At 41.9% G+C, this 11,159-nt stretch overlaps 1 long non-coding RNA gene across 1 annotated transcript; it reads left to right on the top strand.

Moving 5' to 3' along the window:
* Positions 1-1,264: 1,264 nt before the first annotated feature.
* LOC310725101 lies at positions 1,265-5,208 on the top strand. Its single transcript, XR_014533249.1, has 2 exons — positions 1,265-1,523; positions 2,685-5,208. It is a non-coding gene; the product is annotated as an uncharacterized lncRNA (long non-coding RNA).
* The last annotated feature ends 5,951 nt before the right edge of the window (positions 5,209-11,159 follow it).

Here is an 11,159-nt window from a genome sequence, read left to right as displayed (position 1 = left end):
TTTCTCATCTTTGTGAAAATAGTAAAAACTGAAAAACTGCATTTTCAAAAATAACTATGTGTCGCTTCTTACAACATGTTCACACAGGCTCAAAACACACAACACACACACACACACACACACACACACACACACATTCTGTACATATGGTCATATATAGAATCCATCTGAATGGACATGGCAACATATTTATGCTAGAAATAGTATTAGACATGTCAACGACAAGAACTGTTGCTTTGGTAGCTGCAATTCTTTTTTTAATCTTGGCATCAGAACTGGAAATATCTTACAGATTAAGTTGTGTCATTTCTCATTTAGAGCTCTAATTATTTTACAGGACTATAAGCACAGCAAGTGTATGGAATGAAGAGGTCATTTAGACAGCTCTGATAGAGATTTAATCCACTGAGATCTACACACTGCCCACACCTATAAGATATCTCTATACACTGTGACAGCCTGGGACATTTACAACAGGTTTCGTTTGATGAGTAGATCATTATGACACTCATTTAGTGTTTATGTGGTAATAGTATTCTAACACTACTATACTACTTCTACTACTACTTCTACTACTGCTACTACTACTACTACTACTACTACTACTACTACTACTACTAATAATAATAATAATAATAATAACAATAATAATGTTTTTGCTCTGTCCCATTGTTTTAGGTTTGGCTTGTGTTTTACTGTGTGTTGGAGGGTTGGGATTTCTAGGCCAGAATATGATGAGAGGGTGTGTGAGATATATATATATATGTGTGTGTGTGTGTGTGTGTGTGTGTGTGTGTGTGTGTGTGTGTGTGCGTGTGCATTACAGTGCCCTGGGTGCTCCACTGCCTGTGGAAACATATGGCTAATCTTTCCCGGTCACCATCATCACTTTTATCTTCTCCCACCCTGGCTCGCCTCTGTTTGATGTCAAATTAGTCCAGGAATAACTAATTCTTTATTCTTCTGAATCTGGCACACTAAAAGAACTTTGTTGTAGTCCTAGGAGGCAAACAATGCTTCAAGGAGTTAAACCAAATGAAAGCCTTTGATCCTGAAAGATATTAGTGAGAGCAAGTGAAAGTGTATGTGAGTGAGAGAGAGAGAGAGAGAGAGAGAGAGAGAGAGAGAGAGAGAGAGAGAGAGAGAGAGAGAGAGAAAGAGAGACAGAGAGAGCTAGAGAGAAAGAGAAAGAGAAAGAGAAAGGGGAGAAAAACAGTTAACTTGCTAAAAAAAAGTCCAAATCAAAATGCAAATGATAGAGAAATGTGCAGGTTCTTCTCCTATTTTGTTCTTTTGTTTTAGTTAGAAGATTTACGTTTTATTTGTATTAAGCTTAACCTAGTAAAAGTATGAAGGATTTTCTCTTTAGCACATCATTTCATATTTATATCGTTGTGAGTGGAAGTGCCATTTACGAGTTGTTACAACAGATTAAAGTGTCAGCATGCTAAACGTGAAATAGGGACAGACATTCCTGAGAGGAGGCGAGAAAAAGAGAGAGGATGGAGCCGAAATTGATTTGTGTAAGTACTTTTTTTTGCGCCTGGACATTTTAGCATTGTTAATTTTTTCCCCAGCTTTTATATAATGATAGCTCTTCCTAGAGCAAATAAAGTGAAATTGTCTAGTGCAAGACAGTGCTTAATGACTGCTTTGTTGGGATGTCAGTACAGCTCCTGAAGAGAGGGAAGTGTAGCTGACCCGGGCTTTTATGAAGTGACAGTGAACATGTGTAATTGAAAAGAGCTGAAGGTGAAAGCCGGATGGTTAACCAAGCTCTCTCTGTGTTGGAATCTCATGGGACACAGTGATGGCTCTTCACAGGGATCTCTCATCTACAACTGAACTTCTGTAGCACTTTAATGCCAGAATTCAATTTTTGCATATGTTCCAAATTATTATTGATAAAAAAAAAAATCTCTTTGCATTCTGAGACAAGTTTTTGTTTGTTTTTAAGTTTTAGTTCACAGAGAAATCCCAAAGACTCAGCTGCAGAAGTAGTGATGTGTGCCCTTCATAAACCTTTTCAGGAACCCTTTGTTCAACCTTTGTTTATGTTACTGTGTCACACTCATCCGCTTTTTGCGTTTAAATAGACCCGTGCTTTGACTCTGAGTGGTTGAGTATTGGTGTGTGTGTTTGTGTGGGAGTGTATGCGTGAGCTCAGCTGCGACTGGTCAGGCCTGGCCCCGGGGCTTGGCTCACTAGACTGATGAACTGCAGGCTTGTTGCCCTGGGGGCAGTTGGGAATGGGCCACACCGGCCTCTCTTTTTCTTTTTTCCCTTCCTTGCTTACAATCTCTCAGATTCAGTCTAGGCAAAAGCAAATAAAGAGATCTTGAGGAAGTGGCCAAGTGGCAGGCCCCGAAATGTAAAGTGTACGCAATCACTCAGATACAAGTGGCACGGCTAAAAATTGCCTTCATATATCAGCTTATGGTTTACAGGCGCTGGCAGAAAGGACGCTGAAAGGTCAGAGGGAAAAACATATAGATGTGTCAAGCCTGGCGCTCAGGGCGGCAGGACTTCAGGATGAGGGGATGTGATATGGGCTCTAAAGGGACTGAAGAAGTGCTTGATGGAGCAGTATTCTCTTTCTCTCTCTCTCTCTCTCTCTCTCTCTCTCTCTCTCTCTCTCTCTCTCTCTCTCTCTCTCTCTCTCTCTCTCTCTTCATGTCTTCCAGTGAAGGTGAAGGCATGCAGGCGTCAGCACCAAAGACCAGGTACACCAGGATGTAACCTCTCCTGCTGACCCCCAGTGACAAGACAGATCGCTCCATTCATCTGCGGCTGAGCAGCAGCGTGCCGTGGCATTTTTCACCCTAAACTCAGGATGGATCTGCTCGCTAGGAGGAATGTCACTGGCCTGAATGCCCTGATCTGTCATATGCCTACCATCTTTGCCCATATCACACACTGCAGACACACACACACACACACACCTTTCCTAGTCAGACAGAGTAAAGGAGGCGTTCATCCACTATATTGAAAATTCAAATGAAAGTGAGAGGTTATGGAGATCCAGAATAGTTCAACAATAAAATCATATTTGCTATGAATCACCATAATTTTAAATCCAGATGATGCAGAACCAGGAAAAGGAGTTTAGGAGAACACAATTAGGTCTGTTGCCTTGGTAGGAAACAAACTTCTTGTCTCTAATGCCAAACAAATCACTCAGAAATTATAAGTTATAAATTAAGTTATAAGCAGATATACTTATATGTACGTTGGCATGTGTATACATGTTAACATAGAATGGATGATGAATGAATTGGTGAATGAATTCAAGGTAAACAGTGAGGTGGAAGAAAACATTACACCATCAAGTCTTTTGCTAGCAACACTCTGGACATCTGAAAATGATACTGTGATACAGTGATAGGAAAAGTGCTACTAAACATGCCGGGAGCAGCCATGTTGATCTGATGTCAAATGATAGAATTAGGGTTGAGGTGACCGTCTTAGCATTTTGGATAGAAATTTCAAGTTTAACTCAGTTCTCAGGAACCTCCAGGGTTCTGTTAGGTATTAGAGGGTCCTTTAACTGAATGGCTTTTAATCCAAACATCAAAAACTTCAGTTCATAGAAATGTATTAATAATAATAATAATAATAATAATAATAATAATAATAATAATAATAATAATAATAATATAAAAAGGCAAAATATAAAAAAAAAAATTTTATTAAGTTCCAGCCCCTGATGTTCAGCGTGATGTTCTGTTGCTGCTGCCTGCTGAGAATATTTAGTTGTAAACTGCAGTCACGAGTTCATGGGGAGTGTAAAATTTATGGAGGGGAGTTTTTACCACCCTCCAGCTTGCACTAGCGTAGGTGTATTGATCACTGTATACAGATATAATCACTTTCAAATTCATTCTCCATCACTATGGCCTCATGTATTGATTGAGTTTTACTTATGTTTTCTGTATCCATCCATGCCTTGCTGCTGTGCCTGCTGCGGAGCAAGAGAGACAGAGAAAGACAGAGAGAAAGTGTGTGTGTGTAAAATGTGTGGGGCACGTAAAGCGGGCAATAACGCCATGATGTTTTACGAGGTGTCATCCATTGTTTCCTCTTCAGTGTTTTATCACTAGTGGTGGGAAAGTGCGCTGGCTAAAAGCAGCAGGGAGCTGTGCAGTATGAAGAGAAGGAGGAGGACAGGAGCAGGCCTTTCTGGCTGCCAGTGCTCATCTGAGAATAAAATGATAAAAGCGAGTAGCAAATTCTATCACAAAAGGAATTCAAGATGGATAATTCTAGGCATGATATAAGAACACAAAGATACAGCATACACAGAAGGAATGGATTCATTGTGTGGTGTGTATTGTTGTAGTGGAGAGCAGGAACAGATTTTACCACAAGTGACCTACATTTCCCAGTTTCTCCCAGACTCCTCTACTCAAGTGATGGCCTGACTGGCTCCATCAGATTTCTGAGTACATCCAGAGAATAGCATTGTTTTCATGCAACCATTTTAATTTGAATGGTGTTGAAATAACTGTTTTGGGACCGAAGTCCTGCCTGAAACTCCTCCCACCTCATTAACTGGCTACATGTTTCCTATCTACCTGGCTTATTCCAAAAGTTTGCACACACATTTTTTTCTTCTAGAAACTAAACACATTAAGTTGCTAAGAAAATAATCACAGAAAGGTGCAGGTGCTGTTTTGCAGGATTGGTCAAGACTGCTAAAATCTTAAATCTAAAATCTTACACCAAATTGCAAACTGTTTTTCGAAACAGATCGATGGAAACTTAGCCTAATGAAAGTATCCACTCCAAGCCCTGTTGTTTTAATGGCACTAGATTGAGCAGGGCCTGAATTTTTCTGTCTCAGTTGTCAGGGTTTCCTGTGTGTTTGGTTCCCGGTGGGTCTGCCTCTGTCATTAAACACACTTTGTGCTTGACCTGGTTTGCCATGTGATTGAGGTGGGTCAGCCTTGGGAGAGCAGGGTAGGAGGTTACATGTGTGTGTGGCTCTGAGGATTGTGTGAAGCTGAAATAATGATGATTTCAATCGGAATCCAAAGAGGCGCTCAGGCCACATCTGGTGTGAGGCACAGTGGAGGCGGCTGCAGTGCTCAGACACAGCCTCACTGAATCACTAGCAGATGCCAATTTTCTGCCCTGTTGAGGCCTCCTGGAGGAACACTGCCCTGCCTCACTGCCTTGTACCCCACTCTTAGTCCCAGAATTTCAGCAGACACACACACACACACACACACACATACACACACACACACACACACACGCACACACACACACATACACACACACACTCGTGACTGCTTCTGCCCATCCCATGGCCACTTCAGAGCACATCTCTGCCCTCAAGTTAGCAGAATCTGCAAACTCAGTGGGTGTGACTGGCTGAATTCTTATTTTTTTTAAACAGTCGACTGATTTTATCTTAGCAAAGAGCTAACATTACACAGCAAGCCATTGTGTGTTACACATTCGGATGTTTACCATCCTTTCCTTTCAAAAGGACGAAATCACAGTATTTAGTGCAGCAGTGTTAACTGACCTCTAGTCCCATATTTCAAACTTACTCACTATTCTACATACACACGTCACAGCATTTTTTTCTCTAAACATTTAGGAGCTGATAGCACTTAGTGTTCTTGCTGTAGTACTCAGGGTGTATTCTGTGCCATCTTGAGAGATAACTGGAACAATCTGGATGTTTGTAAAAAAAGAAATACGGGGTCAATGTCAATACACAACTATATCACTGTTAAAAATAGATAAAAATAGAAGAAACGTCCTATATTAACCCCAACAAATTTGCTGATGGTCTAAAGGGGTTGAAAGATTTAATCAATGATAATACCAAAATAAAAAAGCACATATGAAAATTTCAACCCATGCCATATGACTCATAGACAGTGATAAATCAACTATATGTGACTATATTGATTTCACTGAGGCATTTGAGACTGACTTCACATGAAGATAATGAGGATAAAGCTGTTTCTTTCAGATTATCGCATACGCTGAAGTTACACAAACACACGTGTATTTGAAGCGGTCCGGCGAGACATTGTGCGCTACAGATGTTAATAATTGCCTAATTGGTGGTAAAGCTGAAAATCCTTTGTATATCAGTGCTCTCACTAGAACATCAGCAGCCAATAAACAAAGCTGCGTAATTCCCTTTCATCACCAAGATTAATAACTGTATATGCTGTGGATGATCTGGGAGTGAATGTTTGAAAAATAAACTTTGCAGTGACTTTTTTGGAACAAGTGTTTGCTATGATGGTTGCGGTTAAAATGTGGCTCGGAGAGAGGAAGACAGCGGTTTATTTATTTGGCTTGATTTTCACTCCTAATCTCACCCTGCTCATGCAAATGGAGCGAGTGCACAAGGTGATGCCGTTATCTTTCTTTACATCAATAAATAAAAGGCTCCAGTGGACCACAGAGCCCTGCTAATTTTCCAAACCAGTGAAGAGGTTTTTTATATGGGGAATACCTCTTCCATTCTACCTCTCTCTCTCTCTCTCTCTCTCTCTCTCTCTCTCTCTCTCTCTCTCTCTCTCTCTCTCTCTCTCTCTCTCTCTCTCTCCATGTGTCTCTGTAAGGCCAGAGACAATCATTTCTCGAGAGAGAGAGAGGTAGAATGGAATACCTCTTCCATTCTACCTCTCTCTCTCTCTCTCTCTCTCTCTCTCTCTCTCTCTCTCTCTCTCTCTCTCTCTCTCTCTCTCTCTCTCTCTCTCTCCATGTGTCTCTGTAAGGCCAGGCAACAATCATTTCCATTAATGTTTCATTATTGTCCACTCAACCCACCCCCCTCAGCATCTGCCGTGGTTGTTGACATGACCGTGTCGACCATGTGCGTTTATGTGATTTATAAAATGTGGTCTAGAAGTGCCAAAGATTTGCTTCAGATTTTTGTAAGGAACGAGGACGGAGTGTTATGGTCCAAGCTGTAATCTCCTTGTTTTCTAATCTCCTAGCATTAACATTTTCCTGAACGATAAGAGGACCCGGTACCCATCTTGATCACATCAGTGACTTAAAGTTCAAGAGACATTTCAGGCTAACTAGGATACCCACACCCTTATAGAACATTTATTGCTCCAAAATAAAGCTTGTCATTGGGACATGAGCTGTAGAGTCACTGTGACAGAGGATGATGAAGCATCATGGTAGCTTTAGCCACAACCCAGCTTCACCTACAAGTCCTGCTCCAAGCACCTCCTGTCAGGCACAGACTGTCTCAAACAGGACCGGCTGGACACTTTAGAGACAGAGGTCATTCCCATGATGGGGGACAGAGAGAAACTGAAGGAAAAGTGAAAAATGTCCTAATCTTTTTAAAACCATTAAAATTGTCAAAACCACAGAGACGCTCTCTAGACATCTTTCCACAGAGGACCACAGATTTTAACAAACAAAATGTAGAATTGTAAAACATTTTTGGCCACTGGTCTGCTGTAAAGGTTTAACACTGATAGAAACTAGGGAGTCACGGCAACGTTAAATGCTGATGCACAACATGTAACACTAATGTTGATATGGTTGTGACATAAAAAAAATTATAATTTTGTCCTATCTATTTTAATCCTAATCTACAAATTTGCACTTACACCTCCACTGTCTCTGAGTCCAGGTTACTGTCCACATAGGATTATTTCGGCTTCTTTGGTTTCCTCCAACGTGCCAACACTGGATCAGCTAAATTGCCAAAAGGTGCAAATGAGTGTTTGCATGCTTCCGGAATAGCCTCCAGATACTCCAAGACCCTGACCAAGATAAAGTAGTTACTAACGATAAATGAATGAATGAGCTCATGCAAAAAAATTCCAAATAAAACAACCAGCACAAACAAGCAGAAATACTTTTGTTTTTATGTACATGGGGTATTTACTGGATCTGTTGCTGAATCTGAATTCTCTCTCTCTCTCTCTCTCTCTCTCTCTCTCTCTCTCTCTCTCTCTCTCTCTCTCTCTCTCTCTCTCTCTCTCTCTCTTCTTTGGAGCTTCACTCAATTTTCACTTCCAGCTCTCTTTTTTCATAAAATTTCACAGAACTTTCCCAACCTGCTCTAGTGCCAGGACAATCTGAGTGTAATAGCCACAACAGAGTCATGTTATCTTGGTAAGGAGCATTGAGGACCCCCCCACAAAATAACATCTAAAACACATACGTTATATAGCTATATTCCAGGACATGAATGTTGTTTAATGCAGTGATAATGTTACAGCTTTGAGTAACCTTCGAACTGCCAGCCACTCGAATAAGGACTTCGGGGCGGCCCTCGCTTTTTATGTTTTTTGCAACTGAAGGTCTGTAGAGGCAACCCAAGAATGTGATGAAATGCGCAGATCTCAGGCCAGGCCACATGCATGCAGACATAAACAGAGTGCCTAATGGTGCTCAGGCCCCTGCACCGGTCCGCTTTCAGCTCAGCGTTAACCACTCGCAGCTGAGCTGGGCTGGCACCAGTCATGTTTATTGGGGGGCTTTAGCCCATCAACTTATTGTCAACAGTTCAAGAGCCTGTCAGAGGACACTCCAGATGTGGCGTGAGAGGCAGAGAGAACAACAGAAAGAAAGTCCAGATTGAAAAAAAAAAGAAGTAAAAACATGTAAAGCAAAGATGACTCGAGTACAAGGATTTAATGATATGGCTTTATGATTAATTGTTGTACTATTCGTCGAGACTTTGTTATTTAACTTGGATAAATTTGCTTTCCTACCACTGTTTAGTCTGCATTAGTCCTGTAGACGCACGGGCTCTCTACTTTATAGCAAACATTCCTGTCAACCGCCTTTTTTTGTGTTAGAGGAATGGAGCTATGATATTCGCCAGAGTTTAGATAAGCTCATTTCCATATTAGATGAGATTAGCACAGTTCATTGTCTGGATTATGCTTATTGGGAAGCAGACGATGGATTGAGCTCCACTTTTATAGCGCAAAAACCTAATGCTAATGAGCATACCTATGCAAATGAGCTAAAGCTTCAGCGTGGGTAAAACAATCTTCTCTTTCTTTGTGCAGTGTTTCATGAGTGTGTGTTTTTCATAATGCTGTACACACACACACACACACACACACACACACACACACACACACACACACACACACATACACACACACGCATCCTCAGGACACTCTTAACCCACATCTTCTATGCACAATGAAAGTGCATAAATAGGAAAAAAAGGAGACATGATGCAGATATAGAGAGGCTTTTTTTTCCACAGCAACAAAGTACTATTCTCTGGAAGAGCTTTTATATAATCCAGTTGTGCTCCAAGTAAAACATGACTTAATTTATGAGCGAACATTTTACGGGTTAATGTTTTGCACATATGCTGGTCTCTTAGCAGTGATGTTGCCTTCACTTAAACTGTTATCTTTGCAACTGACCCATGGTCCACTAACAGACGAAAGCCAGGAGGGCAGGACCGGTCCACACAGAGAGCACACACTACTGCTGAGCATGGACTTCCTGTCTTCTCTGTTTCCCCATGTGAGAAAGAATGGAGAATGTGTGTGTGTGTGCATGTGTGTGTGGTAGAATCGCGGACATGGTTAAGTGTTCCAGTGTACGACAGGCTAACATAGTGTGTCTATGTGTGTTTGAGGCTGTGTGTGGGGACCACAGCTGTGGCCATTTTCTCTGGTGAACCTATAGCCCTCTGTCCCCTAAGCTGGCTTTCGCCATACAGCTGCTGCACTGCACCTGAAGGAAGGAACACACACACACACACACACACACACACACACACACACACACACACACACACACACACACACGTCATGCTACATTTATGAGAACCTTCCGTGGGCAACATTACTGATAATCACTCAACATATGCTTCCCTCAAAATGTGCTAAGCCAGCTAACCGCATATAATTTTTGAACTGCTGCTCATGCTGAATTACAGCACTGCATAACACACTCATAGTAAAGTGGTCAAAAATAAGTTTTGACCCTCTTTCACATACAAAGGATAACGTCATTGTGATTGACAGGAGAGAACGAATATGCCTTCACACCAACCCTGAGAGAATGGTTTTGCTTATGTGATTCACTCCTGGAGACGTCTGCAGCATTGCTAGGATTTAAATTCTCTGGATACAGGTTAAAAAAGTTTTTTTCTAAGAGGTCAGAACTGTTAAATATTCTCCCTTTTAGGACATTTAGAATATATATATATATATATATATATATATATATATATATATATATATATATATATATTTATATATATATTCGTAACTTCAGTTTGGTCACTGCCCTGCTCACCAACATACGCGTAACCCTCCACAACTGCAACCCTGCACCTTCTTTTCAAAGAAATTCTCTCCTGCAGAACAGAACTATGACATAGAAAATCGAGAACTTCTGGCTTTTAAACTGGTTCTAGAAGAGTGGCAGCACTGGTTAGAAGGGGAGGCACACTCTGTTCACGGTGATCACTGATCACAAGATCCGAGACTGCTCTGTCTGTGCCATGTCTAAGACACCACACCACTTACCAGCGGGAAAACTGGTTTCCCTACCAACCCCACAACGACCTTGGTCCCATCTGGGTATCAACTTCATCACAATCTACCGTTTACCCATCATCTGGCTATCACCCACAGAGTAACAGCCAGACAGAGCGGAAGATACAGGAGCTGGGACGCTATCGCGGATCCTACTGCCACCAGGACCTGGCTTGACCCCATTCCAGTGCATGCTTGGCTTCCAACCTCCAGTATTCCCCGGACGGATGAACCTTCAAACATCCCTGTGGTGGATCACTGGTTCAGAGAGTGCGAAAGAGTCGGCACATACCCAGCTCCAAAGAGCCCTCAGAACCACAAAGAAGTTCGGAGATCCTTGAAGATCAGAGTCACCTCCTTACCAACCAGGAGACAAGGTGTGGTTGTCAACCCAAGATCTGCACCTCCAACTGCCCTGCAGAAAGCTCAGCCCGCGTTGCATCGGGCCATTCAAGATTCTGCGGCAGATCAATGAAGTGTCCTACCGGCTCGACCTCCCTCCCAGGTACCGCATCCACCCTACCTTCAATGTGTCTCTCCTAAAACCCTTCTCTCCCCTGCCACAGAGTATCCTGGAGCCACCATCGACCTCCAATTTTTCTCTGTCTGAGAGATTCTGGACTCGCGACGTCTGGGCTCCAC

The sequence above is a fragment of the Silurus aristotelis genome (assembly GCF_946808225.1).
Source record: "Silurus aristotelis genome assembly, chromosome: 4".
NCBI classification, from domain to species: Eukaryota; Metazoa; Chordata; class Actinopteri; order Siluriformes; family Siluridae; genus Silurus; species Silurus aristotelis.
This window is presented reverse-complemented; position numbering and strand designations above follow the sequence as displayed.